Raw genomic sequence first — 21,576 nt, 5'->3', positions numbered from 1 at the left:
GAGACAGTTCTCTCAAGACTCTTACAGGGCCTTTTGTCTGTTTGAAAGCATCTATATGACACCTCCTTAAATCTTTCTGAGGTCTTAACAAAGGATTTTACAGTTATATCTTTGGTTTTATCTTTAGATCATGTTTTTCTGAGAGTGCCCTAGATTTGATCTTTGCCTGGAAGCTGTTTTTTAATTATAGCATCTTTTGCAATCTGGAGAGTCTGGGAATAAGGAACCATTTTATTTTTGAATCCAGCAAGCCCAGGCTCCTTTATATTTATAGTGCTTTATTTAACTTTTCCCTCCCCACTCATATTAAGTAATTAGAAGAAGCTGGGAAGTACCCTAAGCACCCTCCCTGGAAATCTCCTCAGCTGGATGATCTAATTCCTTGGGTACATTTTTCACCTTTTGATAAGAGGAATTTCAAAGAATTTATAGACACCTGTGAAAACCACCAGAGTGTCCAAGTGCAATGACAAACATGAGATTAAATAAAGATCTCTGAGTCAGGAGCCTAAACAGATTCTAACTCCCAACTTTATCACTAATAGTAAAATGACCTTATCCAGATGAAAACGTAGAAGCATTTTGTAATAAATAAAGGTATGGGTGATTATCTTCAGAAAAATTAGGCATCTCTATCAAGCAAATAATTTTAACAAATGGAAAAACAGAAGGTGGTTTAATCTAACATAGGTATATACTTTTTCATGTTGAATCTATGAAGACCTCTGATGATATTTCTATTTTATAAAATATTTCCAAAACATCCAATTATCAATATACCAGAGATTAACATGAAACTCTCCTTTTCTGAAATTATGAGCAATTTTCCATGTACAGTTTTCCAGTAACACTCCAGGGTTCCAATAACCCTCAGAGAATGGAGATAGTAGCTCAATACTCTCCATGTAAGCGGCTAGGCACCTCAGATGGAATATTTCATATATAGTAAGTTTTAAGTTATATCAAGTATCTAAAACAATTATCATTTCCCCCATCAATCCTGATCCACAATTCTATTCCAGGGAGATGAAATTATATCATTTTAGCATTAGAAAGATGCCATTATAGTCATCTAACTCAATGATATACAATACCAGAGACACATAAATTAAGAAGCAGGACAGAATGGAATCATGTAGATCTGTGAAAGCAAAGATTAATTTCACAATCAGTCACTAGGCAATGGAAAAATCATTGGAGGATTTCAAGCCTAGAAGTATTGAATCATCAATATGAACAATGAAGAATAAGGTTGAGCAAGTGTTTATTTATTACATATTAAGAAGTTTAAAGTAAATTTTTAAATCAGCTTTATATAATCTAAAATGTCAGTTATAAGCCTATGATAATAGTAACTCAGCTTTCAAAAAATAATCTGTATTTTTGGTTAAAATTTTTAAGGTTTCTTTATACAAGTATCTTAACTGAACCCAAAATTATCCAAGCCAGGCTTCAGCAATATGTGAATCATGAACTTCCAGATGTTCAAGCTGGTTTTAGAAAAGGCAGAAAACCAGAGATTAAATTGCCAACATCAGCTGGATCATGGATAAAGCAAGAGAGTTCCAGAAAATCATCTATTTCTGCTTTATTGACTATGCCAAAGCCTTTGACTGTGTGGATCACAAGAAACTGTGGAAAATTCTTCAAGAAATGGGAATACTAGACCATTTGACCTGCCTCTTGAGGGACCTGTATGCAGGTCAGGAAACAACAGTTAGAACTGGACATGGAACAACAGACTGGTTCCAAATAGGAAAAGGAGTAAGTCATGGCTGTATATTGTCACCCTGCTTATTTAACTTATATGCAGAGTACATCATGAGAAACACTGGGCTGGAGGAAGCACAAGCTGGAATCAAGACTGCTAGGAGAAATATCAATAACTTCAGATATGCAGATGACACCACCCTTATGGCAGAAAGCAAAGAAAAACTAAAGAGCCTTTTGATGAAAGTGAAAGAAGACAGTGAAAAAGCTGGCTTAAACTCAACATTCAGAAAACTAAGATCATGGCATCCAGTTCCATCACTTCATGGCAAATAGATGGGGAAATAGTAGAAACAATGGCAGAATTTATTTTGGGGGGCTCCAAAATCACTGCAAATGGTGACTGCAGTCAAGAAATTAAAAGATACTTACTCCTTGGAAAGAAAGGTATGACCACCTACACAGCATTTTTTTTTTTTTTTTTAAACCTGAAACACTGTATTAGTTTTGCCAAACATCAAAACGAATCCACCACAGGTATACATGTGCTCCCCATCCTGAACCCTCCTCCCTCCTCCCTCCCCACACCATCCCTCTGGGTCTTCCCAGTGCACCAGCCCCAAGCATCCAGTATTGTGCATTGAACCTGGACTGGCAACTCGTTTCATACATGACATTATACATGTTTCAATGCCATTCTCCCAAATCTTCCCACCCTCTCCCTCTCCCACAGAGTCCAAAAGACTGTTCTATACATCAGTGTCTCTTTTGCTGTCTCGTACACAGGGTTATTGTTACCATCTTTCTAAATTCCATATGTATGTGTTAGTATACTGTATTGGTGTTTTTCTTTCTGGCTTACTTCACTCTGTATAATAGGCTCCAGTTTCATCCACCTCATTAGAACTGATTCAAATGTGTTCTTTTTAATGGCTGAGTAGTACTCCATTGTGTATATGTACCACAGCTTTCTTATCCATTCATCTGCTGATGGACATCTAGGTTGCTTCCATGTCCTGGCTATTATAAACAGTGCTGCGATGAACATTGGGGTACACGTGTCTCTTTCCCTTCTGGTTTCCTCAGTGTGTAAGCCCAGCAGTGGGATTGCTGGATCATAAGGCAGTTCTATTTTCAGTTTTTTAAGGAATCTCCACACTGTTCTCCATAGTGGCTGTACTAGTTTGCATTCCCACCAACAGTGGAAGAGGGTTCCTTTTTCTCCGCACCCTCTCCAGCATTTATTGCTTGTAGACTTTTGGATCGCAGCCATTCTGACTGGTGTGAAATGGTATCTCATAGTGGTTTTGACTTGCATTTCTCTGATAATGAGTGATGTTGAGCATCTTTTCATGTGTTTGTTAGCCATCTGTATGTCTTCTTTGGAGAAATGTCTATTTAGTTCTTTGGCCCATTTTTTGATTGGGTCATTTATTTTTCTGGAGTTGAGCTGTAGGAGTTGCTTGTATATTCTCGAGATTAGCTGTTTGTCAGTTGCTTCATTTGCTATTATCTTCTCCCATTCTGAAGGTTGTCTTTTCACCTTGCTAATAGTTTCCTTTGATGTGCAGAAGCTTTTAAGTTTAATTAGGTCCCATTTGTTTATTTTTGCTTTTATTTCCAATATTCTGGGAGGTGGGTCATAGAGGATCCTGCTGTGATGTATGTCGGAGAGTGTTTTGCCTATGTTCTCCTCTAGGAGTTTTATAGTTTCTGGCCTTACATTGGGATCTTTAATCCATTTTGAGTTTATTTTTGTGTATGGTGTTAGAAAGTGTTCTAGTTTCATTCTTTTACAAGTGATTGACCAGATTTCCCAGCACCACTTGTTAAAGAGATTGTCTTAAATCCATTGTATATTCTTGCCTCCTTTTTCAAAGATAAGGTGTCCATATGTGCATGGATTTATCTCTGGGCTTTCTATTTTGTTCCATTGATCTATATTTCTGTCTTTGTGCCAGTACCATACTGTCTTGATGACTGTGGCTTTGTAGTAGAGCCTGAAGTCAGGTAGGTTGATTCCTCCAGTTCCATTCTTTCTCAAGATCACTTTGGCTATTCGAGGTTTTTTGTATTTCCATACAAATTGGGAACTTATTTGTTCTAGCTCTGTGAAGAATACCGTTGGTAGCTTGATAGGGATTGCATTGAATCTATAAAATGCTTTGGGTAGTATACTCATTTTCACTATATTGATTCTTCCAATCCATGAATATGGTATATTTCTCCATCTATTAGTGTCAAACAAATAACCTAACTCTACACCTAAAGCAACTAGAAAAGGAAGAAATGAAGAACCCCAGGGTTAGTAGAAGGAAAGAAATCCTAAAAATTAGAGCAGAAATAAATGTAAAAGAAACAAAAGAGACCATAGCAAAAATCAACAAAACCAAAAGCTGGTTCTTTGAAAGGATAAATCAAATTGACAAACCATTAGCCAGACTCATCAAGAAACAAAGGGAGAAAAATCAAATCAATAAAATTAGAAATGAAAATGGAGAGATCACAACAGATAACACAGAAATACAAAGGATCATAAGACACTACTATCAACAATTATATGCCAATAAGATGGACAACGTGGAAGAAATGGACAAATTCTTAGAAAAGTACAACTTTCCAAAACTCAACCAGGAAGAAATAGAAAATCTTAACAGACCCATCACAAGCACGGAAATTGAAACTGTGATCAAAAATCTTCCAGCAAACAAAAGCCCAGATCCAGACAGCTTCACAGCTGAATTCTACCAAAAATTTAGAGAGGAGCTAACCCCTATCCTGCTCAAACTCTTCCAGAAAATTGCAGACGAAGGTAAACTTCCAAACTCATTCTATGAGGCCACCATCACCCTAATACCAAAACCTGACAAAGATCCCACAAAAAAAGAAATTGAAACTGTGATCAAAAATCTTCCAGCAAACAAAAGCCCAGATCCAGACAGTTTCACAGCTGAATTCTACCAAAAATTTAGAGAGGAGCTAACCCCTATCCTGCTCAAACTCTTCCAGAAAATTGCAGAGGAAGGTAAACTTCCAAACTCATTCTATGAGGCCACCATCACCCTAATACCAAAACCTGACAAAGATCCCACAAAAAAGAAAACTACAGGCCAATATCACTGATGAACATAGATGCAAAAATCCTTAACAAAATTCTAGCAATCAGAATCCAACAACACATTAAAAAGATCATACACCATGACCAAGTGGGCTTTATCCCAGGGATGCAAGGATTCTTCAATATCCGCAAATCAATCAATGCAATACACCACATTAACAAATTGAAAAATAAAAACCATATGTTTATCTCAATTGATGCAGAGAAAGCCTTTGACAAAATTCAACATCCATTTATGATAAAAACTCTCCAGAAAGCAGGAATCGAAGGAACATACCTCAACATAATCAAAGCTATATATGACAAACCCACAGCAAACATTATCCTCAATGGTGAAAAATTGAAAGCACTTCCTCTAAAGTCAGGAACAAGACAAGGGTGCCCACTTTCACCATTACTATTCAACATAGTTTTGGAAGTTTTGGCCACAGCAGTCAGAGCAGAAAAAGAAATAAAAGGAATCCAAATTGGAAAAGAAGAAGTAAAACTCTCACTATTTGCAGATGACATGATCCTCTACATAGAAAACCCTAAAGACTCCACCAGAAAATTACTAGAAATAATTAATGACTATAGTAAAGTTGCAGGATATAAAATCAACACACAGAAATCCCTTGCATTCCTATACACTAATAATGAGAAAACAGAAAGAGAAATTAAGGAAACAATTCCATTCACCATTGCAACGGAACGAATAAAATACTTAGGAATATATCTACCTAAAGAAACTAAAGACCTATATATAGAAAACTATAAAACACTGGTGAAAGAAATCATAGACAGCATATTTAAAAGCAGAGATATTACTTTGCCAACAAAGGTCCATCTAGACAAGGCTATTTTTTCAGGTAGTCATGTATGGATGTGAGAGTTGAACTATAAAGAAAGCTGAGCATAGAAGACTTGATGCTTTTGAACTGTGGTGTTGGAGAAGACTCTTGAGAATCCCTTGGAAGCAAGGAGATCCAACCAGTCCATCCTAAAGGAGATCAGTCCTGGGTGTTCATTGGAAGGACTGATGTTGAAACTGAAACTCCAATACTTTTGTCCCAATACTGATGAGAAGAGCTGATTCATTTGAAAAGACCCTGATGCTGGGAAAGATTGAGGGCAGGAGGAGAAAGGGACAACAGAGGATGAGGTGGTTGGATGGTATCACTGACTCAATGGACATATGTTTGGGTAGGCTCTGGGAGTTAGTGATGGACAGAGGGGCCTGGTGTGCTGTGGTTCATGGGGTTGCAATGAGTCAGACATGGCTGAGCAACTGAACTGAACTGAACTGAACAACTGAGCCAAAAAGGTGACCTACTTAGAGCAATTTTTAGGATACACCAAAAGATGGGGAATTTGGCTAAAACACATGCATTTAACCTGATTATCACTCTTGGCCATTAATTTGGAAAGGTTGGCCAAATGCTACTAAAGCTGTATATATAGGCCATGAGAAGTACTAGGAAACTAAGAATGGAAAATCTTCCTATAGAAGTCCAATCAAGGTCTTTGAGAGGACGTGATGTAACTTTTGAATTTATGGTAACAGGCTAGAGTTTAGGATATGCTCTGTTGCTACCTATTAACAATGTTAACATAGATCTATAAGAAAAGAGAAGTAAAGGTGACTATTTTACTTTTTAAATAATTTTAAAGGATTTTTTTTCTAACATAAAACAAATACATATAAAGTACCCAACAAAAGTAGCATTTCAAAATATATATATGGAAATGTGAATCCTTCCTTTATATCTCAGTATAAAACAACTCAATTATTTTATTATCATTGTCATCTGGAGTTCAACCTCAGTATACCCAATCCATCATTCATATGGATTCTACATTCAAGATATATTTTAAAACTCTTCTATTTCTACTACTATTACTTTAATCCAGGTCACATCATAGTTTAAAATATATGGCATAACTTCTAACTTAGTAAATATTGACAGTTATAATCCATATAACTAAAGCTCTTTGGGGTCCTCAATATTTAAATCCCAATCCTTTGAATGGCTGCAATAGACTGTAAGCTCCATGAGTGTGGAGACTGTTGTACTCATTGCGGTATACTAGCACAAAGCAGAATTTCTGGCTTAAGATATTTGTTGAAGGAATAAACATATGGTTGATGAAACAGTTTTGGTGGAATTTGGGATAAGAACCATATTGCTCGAAGTTGGATAACGAGTAAATAAATAAGAAATTTCATCACCATGAGCAAACAACTTCTTCAAGAAATTTGTCAGCAAATTGAAATAAACAGAAAGGGTACTGAGGAAAGAGGCAGGGTCAAGAGATTGCTTCAAGACGTAAGATGTGGCCCTGTTTAATTTGCACATCCTCCCAGTTTTGTGTGCAAGAATGTGCTCTAGAGGAATTTCTTTTGTCTTATGTGTCATGTTCAATGTGTTTGGGATGCTTTGGTTGTTCTTTTCTGATCGCCTTCTCTTCCACACTTCTGATAGAAGGTCACATAACATGTGAAGTGGAGCATTTTGTAAGTCTGATTGCCTTTGGGAGGTCTTCAAACCTGGAATAAGCTTCTGGCTCCCTGTGTATCATGATTACAAAGAAAAAGATGTACCAGTTGGACAAGTTGAAATATCAACCACTGTTTTGCAATGGAGTCATAAATGAAAGAAAATGTCCTTCCCCCAGTTTGCAATGGGGAAGCGACAGGAATTACTGATACCTCAACCCTGGGGAACACCAACGGGGCATGAAGCACAGTATGAGACACAAATGCTGTCAAGTGAGCCTGTGTAAAGCTGAGAAGGAAGCAATCTGGGGAGCAGTTTCAAGTGGTGCAGTGCTATTCACTCTCCAGAACAAGCCTGTGTGTTTCAACATGCGCTTTTACCTACGATATTCTTCATCTGAGTCTCCCTGTCTCTCTCTTTCTCCCTTTGAACTCTGATTTTGAACTTCCAGCTTGTGTACTTGTATGGGACTTTGCTGCTTCCTTCATTCTCTTTAAGGTCAGTCCTGCCTGGCCACTCAGGACACATGTGGCTATGCGCTTCTGACGGTTTCCATTTGCCAGCTTAGAATTAGGAATTGTCCTTCTAGAATCAGAGGTGAAAGAAAAAAGATTTAAAGATGAAAGTAAAATTCTTGGCATACGTTTTAGTAAGTACACTGAATTTAAATCAAATAATGGATTTAAAAATGTCTATGTGGAAATTATTTTAGTGTGATAAGAACTGAAATCTTCAGCTGAACAAAATGTATGCCCTTGCTATCAGGATAATTGAATTAATAAGTTGTGGATCAAACGGCAGTCCCCCAAAAGATACATTCATTTCCTAATCCATGGAAAATGTAATCTGCTGTTGATGTTTTTTAATTGCCAAGTTGTGTCTGACTCTTTGCGTCCCCATGGACTGTAGCCCACCAGGCTTCTCTGTCCATGCATTTCTCAGGCAAGAATACTGGAGTGGGTTGCCATTTCCTCCTTCAGGGGATCTTCCCAACCCAGGGATCAAACCCATATCTTCTTCTTGGCAGGCCGATTCTTCACCACTCTGCCACCTAGAAAGCCCTATTACCTTATATAACAAGAGTGTCACAGGAAGAGGGACCCCTTCCAGGGCCCAAGAGTGGGCTCTTGTCTAACACTTGGAAATGAATTGTCCAAGAAGACACACGTGCTGACAGAGCAAGAGACTTTGTTGGGAAAGGGCACCCAGGTGGAGAGCAGTAGGGTAAGGGAACCCAGGATAAATGCTCTCACATGTGGTTCGCAGTCTTGGGTTTTATGGCAATGGGGTTAGTTTCCAGGTTGTCTTTGGCCAATCATTATGACTCAGGGTCTTTCCTGGTGGCGCATGTATTGCTCAGCCAAGATGGATGCCAGTAAGAAGGATTCTGGGAGGTGGAAGGACACATGGTGCCTCCTTTTGATTTTTCCTGAATTCTTCCCATTGATGGTGGCTTATTAACTCTGTGTTCCTTACCAGGACATCCTGTTGTATAATAACTTATGCAAATGGTTAGTATGGTTCCTGGCCAGAGTGGGCAATTTCAGTCAGAAGTGTAAATATTACTTTATGTGACAAAAGATATGACTAAGTTAAGAAAAGCTTATTCTGGTTTATCCAAATGGGCTTTAAATGTAATCATATACATCCTCATTATAGGAAGTTTTGAGACAGAAACACATAGGAGAAGAGAAAAGATGAAAAAGCAATGTGACTGTCAAGACAGAGATTAGAGTGATGGGACCACAAGCCAAGGAATGCCTGTAGCCACCAGAAGCTGTAAAGGCAAGAAACAAATCCTCTTCTAGAGCTTCCCAAGGGAGCATTGCTTTGCTGACACCTTGACTTCAGACTTCTGACCTCCTGAATTGTGAGGAAGTACATTTTTGTTGATTTAAGCCTCCCAGTTTTTAATAATTTGTTGTAGTGGCCTCAGGGAACTAATATACAAAATAAACATCAGTCATATTACTTTATTTTTCTTTAGGTTCAATTTATTCATGTATGTGTAGACATACATGTATAACCATACATTTATTTATGCATGGGTATTCATATATGTAAACTACATTATATATATATATATATATATACCATGTGTGTGTGTGTGTGTGTATAAAACAGAAAGGACATCAAACCAGTCAATCTTAAGGAAGATCAACCTTGATATTTATTGGAAGGACTGATGTTGAAGCTGAAGCTCCAGTATTTTGGTCATCTGATGGGAACAGACTATTCATTGTAAAAGTCCCTGATGTTGGGAAAGTTTGAGGGCCAAAGGAGAAGAGGGTGTCAGAGGATGAGATGGTCGGATGGTATCACTGATGCAATGAACATGAACTTGGGCAAACTCTGGGAGATGGTGAGGGAGAGGGAGGCCCGGCGTGCTGTAGTCCATGGGGTCATAAAGAGTTGGACACAACTGGGAACTGAACAACAACAGCAACAACATGGAATGACTGCTACTTTCTTGTTAGGCTAATAGGAAATGCAGTTGAAGAAATCTATAACCCAAATTACATGACACCTGTGAGTAAAGGCTGAACACTGAGTATTTGCTACATTTCTGTCCTGTAGACACACTTATAGTATATGAGATGCTTACACTGGTATCAAGTGAGTGTTCCTAATGTTGAGGGAACTGTTGATTACACTCATGCAGACATTAAAACTCCTTTTACAAAATAAAGATCCCTTTGCGGCAGAAGGCACCAGCACTCAATGAATGTGTAAGTGAATGTGATCACAATCATTGTGCTGTAAACATCTGTTTGCATTTCCCAGGATCTTGCCATGGTTCCTACATTTTGGCTCATTTGTCACTACACCATCTGTTCAAAGATAAATTGATCACTGGTGGTTGGATTATTGGGTTAGTAGTGCTTATGTTTATTATCATGTGCAAAATAAATACCTTAAAACTGTACTTAATGTGAATTAATTTTTAGGTGACAGTGGGTGTCCCAGAAGCTCCATTTATTGACAAGCAGTGGCAACCACAGTAGAACAAAGATGCAATTGTATAATCAGCTGTGCACAAACACTCTTAGAAATGAGATGTCAAATTTTATCATGCATCCTTTTAAAGGTAAAGAGATTCTAGCTGGTACCTCTGATATAGGACATGCTCCATAAGTCCAGAAAACTTTACACCTGGCAATGACAGAGCAAGTTGCTGGCAGAAAAATTATTCATCTATACTGTGGTGGAAACTTAGGTGAAAAGAGTCCAGTTTTTTCAAACAACGAGTTTTCTAAGGAGATACAATTGTCATTAGGATCTAGTCTTAGGTCTATAGATCACAGAGACTCAGCAAAAATCATGAACTGTTGAAGCTTTCAATCTTTGGAAGTATATTTTTCAAATTAAAAATTTTACATATAACATTTAATTTTCTAAAAAATTAATTTTGATCATTATGCTAAAATTTTGTCATTGTTGTTTAGTTGTTGTATCATGTCTGACTCTTTTATGACCCCATGGATTGTAGCCTGCCAGGCTCCTTTGTGTCTGGAATTTCCCAGGCAAGGATACTGGAGTGGTATGCCGTTTCCTTCTCCAGGGGGATCTTCATGACCAGAGGATCAAACTGGTGACTCCTGCTTTGGCAGGCAGATACTTTATCACTGAACTACCTGGAAGGCCCATGCTAAAAATTTTACCTTATTTTAATTTAAATATGAAATTTTATAAAATGGCCAAATTAGTTTAAATGAAACTAAAACTCTTACACTATTTTATAACTCACTATAATAATCTGCTTAACTTCTTAAAAATTTCTGTGTCCTTTGATCCTATAGTCTTAAAGAATGTATGTATTCATGGACATAATTAAAAATTTATTGAAAATAAATTAATTTTGAATAGTACCTATTTCAGTATGTCAATATGACAATATTTGAAGCTAAGATTCTATATGCCACTGCACCACATAATTTATTTATATATAGACATGGTTAAAACTGACACATTAAAACTTAAGTCAAAGTATATACATACACACACACACACACATTTGAGCATTATACCAAATAATTATACTTAGCTATTGATTTGAGCTCAGATTACAATACCTTCATGGAACCAGCATTAAATCCCACACCCCTAAATATTCCTTAGAATGTCAAGTGACAGAAATACTTTTCATACATAATTATAAAGTCAAAAGAGATGGTTATGAGCAAACATAGAACTCATTTATTTTAAAGCACTAACTAAGTAATAGTAGGTGACTTTTTAAACAGTCACAATAATTTATAACCATGCCTTTGTTCCTATTCTGCACTCTTTTCCATTACTATTAATATCAAAATGACATTTTTCCTTAAAAATACTATTACTATACTATGATTTTGACTGTCTTTCTCTCCCCCACCATATCCCTGTTCACACTCCCCCACGGGGTCAAGGAGGGTTTATCCTGATGGACAATATTCCAATATTCCATATTGCCGCAACCTCCCATAGCTATGGCCAAACCCTTCCAATCCTAATTCTTCTCATCAGCCCAACCAAGTACATGTCTTATTTTCCTCCCCAAAGACTGTTTTATCTCTGGGTGAAAGATTGAGCTAGTCATGATAAATGGACATTCTTGCAGAAGAAGTGCAATTAGGCCTCCCAGAAATAATGAGGAAAAATCCACACACTTTTTCTTCAGGGTGAGAGCTGATGACACAGACTTGCATCTCTTGAACACCTAATGAGACAGAACCTTCATGGGCCTTTTCTCACTAGGGATTAGGATGTGAAGGGGAAAATGATCAGATGTTTGGGATCAGATTGCAGTCCCTAGAGTAACTAAATCATTCTTAGCCATTAAGTTATCAGGACCACCAATTTGTCCTTTTCCAGGAAAAGAAGGACAGTATTCTGAAATGGGAGAAAGGCAAATGTGTACAAGACTTTTGTGTGGATGATGCTTATCCTGAGGGAGAATCCATTGGTTGCATCACAGTGTGGTGACACCCAGATTACAGAGGGGAACTTGGGACAAAGTGGGATATTTCTTTGGTGTCTAGAGGTCACAAGCATCACCACCCTGTGAAGGGAAAAGAAGAGGATCATTTCTTGGAGGTGTGCTATGGATGCTCTTGAAAGAGACAGACCCTTAAAAATTAATTCTCCAGGGAGCCCTGGGCATTATTGCTTGAGGAAAGTCCTTACAGTATTGTTAGGGGACACACACTAACTGAAACCGCCCACCCTGGCCAGGCACCCTAGTAACCATTTGCCTGAGTTGTTTTATGACAGGAGGTCCTGGTAAGGAACATGGAACTGTCACGCGAGTGTATGTTCCTCGGTTCTTTGTCTCGTCACAACAAAGAAATGAAATGACGGACATTAAAGCCCCCTCTGTGTGTCACAGGTCTCGGGTCTTGGATAGACCGTGTTATAGATCTCAGGTCGCAAAAGGACGTGTTATAGCTCTTAGACAAATCAGTGCTACAGCTCAGTGTTACAGCTCTATTTTATTTAGAAGATAGCAGGAAAATCCATCTTTGAGGTATGAGGGCACGTTGATCCAAAGACGTGAAGAAAAGAGCGCCCCAGCGCATGGGGCAGAGAGAGAGAGCTAGCTTTGGCTCTTCTTTTTATATGTTTTCCTCTCCCTGGGCCTGTCCTATGTAAATTGGGCCAGCCAGGAGTGTTGTTTGTTTTACCTGAGGTCCTCACTCCGGTTCTCAGACCTTCCTTTGTTCTATTTTCGCGGGCTTTTCCCTTCCTTGTCTTTTAGCCACCACCATTTTGGACTCCTTTTCCCTGTTCTACCTACCTAACAGAACTAATAATCCACCACCAACCAGCAGAGTTTGGGAAAAGTCCAACCACCTCCCAGAATCCTTTTCTCTGGCATCCACCTTGGCTAAGCAATGCATGCACCACCAGGAAGGACTCTGAGTCAGAATGACTGGCTAAAGACAACCCGGAATCTGATCCTATCAGCATAAAACCTGAGACTGCGAGCCACATGACAGAGTAGTCGTTCTGGGTTCCCTTAACCTACTGTTCTCCAACTGGGCGCCCCTTCCCAATAAAATATCCTGCTTTGTCAGCACATGTGTCTCTTCAGACAATTCATTTCTGAGTGTTAGACAAGAGCCCAATTTTGGGCCCTGGAAAGTGTCCCCCTTCCTGCAACAGTATCAGGTTATATGAGTAGGAAAAGAGTTCAGAGGTGAGGTGTCATCCATATTAAAAGCATGGAGGAAGCAGGTTGTCTAGACTCACATCCCAGTTCCCAGAATAGTTTGCTGAATGACTGTGAATAAGTCATTTTATTGCTTATTGCAATAAGAGAGTGATGATGGTGGCAGAATTTACCTTCTACATATGTTGCAAAGATTTGTTGAGATTTTATATGTGTCAAATATGTAGCACTGTGCCTGACAGAAAACACTCAGTAATTGTCAAATAATATTTTTTTCTATTTTTTTTTAATTTTTGTAGTATAGTTGATGTAAAGTGTTGTGTTCCTGCTGTACAGAAAAGTGAATCAGTCATACACATACATATATCCAATTTTTTTTTAAGATTCTTTTCCCAGATAGAGTATTGAGAAGAGTTCCCTGTGCTATACGGTAGATTGAGTAATGCTTTTATTTTGTTCATACTTAAGCCAGAAAAAGGAGCTGGAGATACTATAGGTTCATTGATTTGACTAACGCTCCTCATGGTGTTACATGAAATCATTATTTTGTTATAAGATGGAGAGAGTTTCCATCCTATTCTGTCCCCTCAATAGTTGGCATGAGTTTTGAATTTACACAAAATTTTCTATCTGTGCTAGTTTATCGGGGGCTCTTTACTGAACCATTTTGAGAATCAACGACCTCTTCTGTTAAATTAGGTATGTGCCAAAAGCATAGTAGGGATTCATTAGAGTTGATTTTCCACTGTCTTTCCTCTGAATGTTGTACTTACAGTAAAGAAGAAAAAGCAATAGTATTTGACAGAAGCCATAATGGAATCTTCAAAAAATGTTTGTGCCTGGACCAATCCACATGCTAAATAGCTACAGCTTCTCTTTAAACTCTGAGAAAATTGTGTTTCCTGGGAGAGCAGCCTAGGCTACTTAAGGTTAATCACTGGTGCTTAAAGTTAATTGTTATCAATCCCTTTGTCAAAGGCTGCTCAGTTAGAGTTTTCCATACACAATGAGCAGTTCCAATGACAACTCAAGGCCTGAAACTAGTTCTTGTTCTAGTTTTCCCCACAATCAATTATCAGAATATATCAAACAAAAATGGACCTCATAGCATTACACATATCACCTAATATGTAGTTTTTCAAACATGAAAGTGCATCAGAATCACTTGGAGGGCTTGTTAAAACAAATTGCTTGGCCTTTAAATTTTCTGATTCAGCAGGTTCAGAAAAAAATGCTACTAAACACACTGGAACATGTATTACCAGGACCATCCTGGGAACACTGGGGTTTAGAGTCACCCTATCTAATACCAGTCATAAAGACATCTGCAATTACTGGAGATTAGAGGAGAAATTTTAGGTTCTGTCTTTATCAGATCCGCATCTAGTACTGATATCCACATACACAGAGACACTACTTGTGTGCATGCACGCACACACGCATGTGCACACACACACACACACACTCAGCTATGAAGAGTATAAAATCAGGCCTCAATTCAGAATCAAACTGACATCAGAGGGCACCCCATGCATGGACCTCTTAGAGACCCACAACCTCAATCCCTCAACAGAAAAATTCCTTCTGGACCTTCTTCCTCATACCTTCCACCCCTTCATCTCCACCCTTCAATCACAGCCCCTCTCATCTATGCTTTCTTTTCTTTCTTTTTTTTCAACTGCTGAAAGAGGAATGAAGCAGTATTAGGAGACGTAGTCTAGCCCCAGGTTAATATATATTAAAAAATGAAAAGAAAAATCTAAAAGAATGACCCTCTCATATTGCCAAGTTTAATTTCCTGCTAGCTTATCTTTGAGCATTACTTATATGGAGTCTCCTTTTCTGAACATGAGTCACATTACAAAAATCCTTCTTCTATTACAGCTTAAAAAGACCCTAACCTGGAGGAGGGGAAAGAGGGTGCCACCACCTCTTCTCTCCAGATTGGTTTGTAATCTCCCTTGACTCTCCAAAGGAGTCAAAGCAACACTGTTTCAAGCTCCATGTTCTCTCAGGGTTGGGCAAATACAAATTAATGTATTCTGTCATTACATATGCTGAGTTGTGCTGCTGCTGCTGCTAAGTCGCTTCAATCGTGTCCTACTCTGTGCGACCCCATAGACGGCAGCCCACCAGGCGCCCCCATCCCTGGGCAAGAGTACTGGAGTGGGTTGCCATTTCCTTCTCCAATGCATGAAAGTGAAAAGTGAAAGTGAAGTCGCTCAGTCGTGTCTGACTCCTAGCGACCCCATGGACTGTAGCCCACCAGGCTCCTCCGTCCATGGGATTTTCCAGGCAAGAGTACTGGAGTGGGGTGCCATTGCCTTCTCCATATGTTGAGTTGTAAACCCAACTAAATATATGGTTTTGTGTTTTTAATTTAACGATACTGTCTTGCCTAGCACTAAAAATAGATTCCACTTCAACCATTTTCTTGGCTCTCCTCACTGCCAAAGTGTCCTGAGAATCAGAATTTCTGGACAAAAGGCTGATGTTCTTTTCCAGAGAGCTTGGAACTCTCAAGCTTGGACTTCCTCAGTCAGTTATGGTTTCACAAATGGCAGAAGCTACTAGATGTAGGGGAATATGTAATGTAATATATAGATGTAGGCATTGAGCAAAGGCATCAAGGTCATTAAACTAGGCAAAGAAGTTTGGCATAAAGGAGGGCTGGAGGCATTTCTCAATACTTAGAGCATCAAGTCATGCCACCTAATGACCACAGAAAATACAAACATGTTTAGTATGCACTTGAGCATCTGGTCCCATCACTTCATGGGAAATAGATGGGGAAACAGTGGAAACAATGTCAGACTTTATTTTTGGGAGCTCCAGAATCACTGCAGATGGTGATTGCAGCCATGAAATTAAAAGACACTTATTCCTTGGAAGGAAAGTTATGACCAACCTACAGAGCATATTAAAAAGCAGAGACATTACTTTGCCAACAAAGGTCAGTCTAGTCAAGGCTATGGTTTTTCCAGTGGTCATGTATGGATGTGAGAGTTGGACTGTGAAGAAAGCTGAGCACCGAAGAATTGATGCTTTTGAACTGTGGTGCTGGAGAAGACTCTTGAGAGTCCCTTGGACTACAAGGAGATCCAACCAGTCTATCCTAAAGGAGATCAGTCCTGGGTGTTCATTGGAAGGACTGATGCTGAAGCTGAAACTCCAATACTTTGGCCACCTCATGTGAAGAGTTGACTCATTGGAAAAGACTCTGATGCTGGGAGGGATTGGGGGCAGGAGGAGAAGGGGACTACAGAGGATGAGATGGTTGGATGGCATCACTGACTTGATGGACATGAGTTTGAGTAAACTCTGGGAGTTTGTGATGGACAGTGAGGCCTGGCATGCTGAGATTCATGGGGTCGCAAAGAATCAGACACGATTGAGCGACTGAACTGAACTGAACTGAGTCAACAGTTCAGAGCAAATGCCAGAGGCCCAGACATTCTGCATAGATAACTTTGGAGGGGACTCTGCCCAAGGTATGAAGATGAGCTGCTACTTTTAAGTGACCATAGATGAAGCAAAAAAGACATTTTCCCATTTCTTGCCTTTGGGATTAAGCCCACAAACACCTTAGTTTAGCATTCAAGTACAAAATGTCCTACCTATATCAAACGCTCTAGACTCTTTGGCCTTTCACATTCATTCACTCAGCACTCCAAGGATATAAGTTTACTTATAAGTTTTTGAAAATACCCTATTTATTATTGTTCTATGATCTACCTAATCAAAGCTATTCTTAACCTCCTCTGATATCTCACGCTGGGGCCTGCATGGTCAAGTTCATGTATGCTTCCCTTTTGATCAGGACCTCTTTTATAACTACATCCATGACGCCACAATTAACTACTTGCAGGACTATCTCTTCTGGACCTGTGAGACTGTGGAGGGCAGGGTCAATAATGACTGTGCAACTCTGACACCAAGAACATTGCTGCTATGTAGGATAGGATAACATTCACTCCATCATGTCCAGCTGTTTGTGACACCCTGGACTATACAGTCCATGGAATTCTCCAGGCCAGAATACTGGAGTGGGTAGCCTTTCCCTTCTCCAGGGGATCTTTCCAACCCAGGGATCACATCCAGGTCTCTGGCATTGCAGGTGTTCTTTACCAGCTGAGCCATCAGGGAAGCCCTGCTGCTATATTGGATTTTTCAGGTGAGTGTAATCTCCACCATTCCCCTGGCCCTTTGGCTCCTCTTTTTATAAGTTTTTCCTCCCCCTGGGCCTGCCCTATGTAAATTGGGCTAGCCAGGAGTGCTGTTTGTTCTACCTGAGGTCCTCACTCCAGTCCTCTGACCTTCCTTTGTTCTATTTTCTCGGGTTTTTCCCTTGTCTTTTAGCTACCGCTATTCTGGACTCCTTTTTCCTGTTCTAACCTACCTAACATGTTCATCACTATCCACACACAAAACTGATAAGAGTCCATGTTGCCTGAAAAAAATTAAAATCTAAACTTAAAGTAGAATTTAATATAAAACTAGAATATGCAAATGTATAACAATAAAATTATAGACTAAAACAAAATTTAAATGCACATTATATAAATACATAAATTTATTAAATATAAAAATATATTAAAAAGTCATGTTATAAATGTATCATTTAATTATTCTGTCAAGAGAGAAGTCCTCTTAAAAAACAAATTCGAGGATTTTAATGTATTCTAAGACTGACCATTGAAATAAAGAACAATAAATATAGAATCAAGGCAAAAGTAAGCAGTAATTTGACAGAAAAAGTTCCTGGGAGAAGGTCTGCTCTATAGAGAATTGTTGTCAGAATTAAGTAAACCTTAGTTCAAATTTCATCTCCACCACATGCTTTAATTATATTTAGAGATAGTTTACTTGAATTCTTTGAGCTTCAGTGTCTTTTGCCATATAACAGAATTAACACTATCTCTGCTGATAGATGGTTGTAAAAGAAGAAAAGGACTCAATAGCATCTGACACATAAATAGGTACTCAACAAATTTTATACTTCATCCATATTATCTGACACTGAAATTAAGACATATGTGAAGGTAATGATATCAATAACATTAATGAAAATGGGGGAAGGGGTAGTTAGGGAATTTGGGATCTACATATGTACATTGTTCTATTTAAAGTGAATAACCAACAAGGTCCTACTGTATAGCACAGGGAATTCTGCTTAATGTTGCGTGGGAGCCTGGACAGGAGGGGCGTTTGAGGGGGAATGGATACATGTATATGATATGACAGAGTTGTTTTGCTGTCCACTTGAAACTATTACAACATTGTTAATTGGTTATACTATAATATAAAATAAAAAGTTTTAAAAAAGAATGATCAATAGATAAAATAGAACTTATCCAACTGAAGCATACAATTACCACACATTTCTTAAAGAAGCAGTTTTTATCCCCAAACTGGATGACAAATAGTTGATTTTTAATCACAATTCAAAGATTTATTCTATTTTTAAAACAAAGCATATAACCTCCTTCCTCTTTTTTATCTCTTGATCAGTATCGGCATTCAAACTTGAACATTCAGAGTTTTAAATTTAGTAGTATGTTATAAATCACAACAAAAAGAGAGCAATGTTTTAATTTCCATTTTTACATCATTAAAATAGACTTAACTTTGTTAAGAAAAGCAAATGGGAGCCCTAACTGTTTGGACATCTTACTTTGCATGTTGGAAACAAGCTCTTACAAAGACTTGTCCTTTTCTCCCTTCTTTGAACAATTGACATTCACTGTAACTCTGTTTTGCCTCCCTTGTCTTTCTGCTGTGCATATCCACCTAAAGAAGTGAACATTAAATGCAATACCTCATCAAGAAATGGCTGGAAATGTATCATAAATAATTATCTTCCTCTTGGAGAGATGAAGTCTGATCCTTCTTCCAGGTCATATGTAAATATGACATTTGAGATTTGATAAATAAAAGCAATGATTCTGAAACTATGCAAAAATAAAGCATAAGAAGAAGCTGGTAGTGAAAAACCAAAAGGGAATTATTATTGCGATTATTTAGTAAACTGAATTTAGTCTAGAAGTCACACTCAAGATACATCCATTACCATATTTTCCATTAGCTACATGCCATCCTAAGCAATATCATATTGCTCTTCCATTGCTAATTTTAGATTGAATAATATAAATTATTTCTTGTGTTCAATTTACTTATTTGATGTGACAATTTAAAAGAAAAGTATACCTCTGAACTTAGTTTGAAAAATGGCGTACAATCTGCCTATTACTGGCAAAAGCAAGGGTCTGTCTCAACCCACCCCACCACCCCTGGGGTAATTGCAACAGTTATTGTTTTCCCAGGTTTTGCATTTTGCTTCATGTTTAAATCAATGATGCCTAACAAACAAAAGTAAAACTTGTTCAACTTATTCTGCATATTTTAAAAAAACAGTCCAAATTACGGTTCTTGTTAATAAAAAATAATAATTTGAAAAATGCTGACATTACAAAATGCACAAAATACCACCTATAATTGATATGATTATCTTTTGGAGGCAATATCAACACTTAGGGGAGTATTTTTATTTTAGAGTAAAATGAAATTCCCACTTTTGAGATGTGTGTAGAATTCCAAAACAAAGAATTATTGGATATTAATTTAAATGTCCTATGAGTAATTTGAGTAATGATTGTATTTATTAGGAACATAATTTTGAACAAAAGATTTCACTATTTTTAATATGTGAACTGGGGAATAGTTCAATAACCTTGACTATAATCAGACTTCCTTGGTAAATAAGTGGAGCTCTATGAAAGGGGAGAATTTGCAGGATCAAACACATTCATCCCGTGACATTATAAATATGATCCTAATAATGTTATTCTATTTAAAATCTCAATTTTCAAAAGATTATATGAAAAAGAATGCTGTGTTCACATAAATGAACATTTAGGTTCAGCTTAAAAGTAGCATGCCTCCAGTTCAATTTTTTTTTAAGGGAATAAACATTTATTACTTATCTTCTTTAGAAATGTAAAACCAATTACAGAGGTGGCATATTCTTTTAGCTTCAGCTCAAAACCAAAACTCTGAATGAGGAAAAGTTTACAAAATCATAGCAGTCCACATTGAAAGCCACATTCAATTATGGTGGGTTTTATAGATACTGTAAAAAATAGATACTGTTTGAAAAAATACCGTTTAACTTCAGGTCTTCTGAAAGTCCCAAGATCTTAAGTTGCACCTTGTATTTTATAAAATTCAATAAGAAAAAAAAAAAGAAAAAAAAATTCAATAAGATTTTCCCTTCTTTGAGCCCCAAAGATTAAAAAGCCATTTAAATGTGTTCAAGAAGAAAGTATTATATATTGTAGATTCACTGAAACATAAACAAAGGTCTTTAAAACTAATGCTTAAGAACAAGCAGTTTGATGAAAATAAATGTTTCTTATAACTGAAAGTCTGTTTACAGCTACATAAAATAGAATGATCAATTAGCTTAAATTGACTTCAACATTCTCTTCCTACATAACATGAATGAACATGATATTTCAGGTTTATTAAAAGAAAATTGGCATTTAAAATATTAAAAACATTTACATTCATAGCCAAATTAGGAAAATATTAAGTAAATAAATTCCAAAGATTTCACTCATATTTTCTTTAGCTATCTTTTCATTTTTCATTATTGAAATAATGATTATATTTTATGTTAATACATGTTCATAATTAATGATTACTTCACACTAATACATACAGTCTGTTGACTAATATTAGACACTGAACAGTGTCTGTGTGAACACAGACTAAGTCTAGATTCTGAGCCTATTCTCCTAGGGAGCTCCCACTAAAATTCAATACTTCTTTATAATAAATAATAAAAGCAGTGTCTACCCTCCAAAGAGAACTCCAGAATGACATTTTTACTGACTACAGCTGGGAGAACACTATCTTGACTGAAGTTTAGTAGAATCTTGTAAGAGGGTTTTAAAGTTGATATTTTTCATGTTTGGGATCCCCTTGCCAATGGTTTAAGGCATGTATTTCAGTGTGGGATTGAACTGACGTTATTGATCATAGTTCTCAATATAAGAGTGATGGATAGGGAGACACAGGGAGGCACAGAGTGAATATTGGTGAATAAACAGTTCTTTGAT

The sequence above is a fragment of the Bubalus kerabau genome, chromosome 9 (genome assembly GCF_029407905.1).
Source record: "Bubalus kerabau isolate K-KA32 ecotype Philippines breed swamp buffalo chromosome 9, PCC_UOA_SB_1v2, whole genome shotgun sequence".
Lineage (NCBI taxonomy): Eukaryota > Metazoa > Chordata > Mammalia > Artiodactyla > Bovidae > Bubalus > Bubalus kerabau.
The sequence above is the reverse complement of the archived record's forward strand: the minus strand, read 5'-3'. Positions refer to the sequence as shown.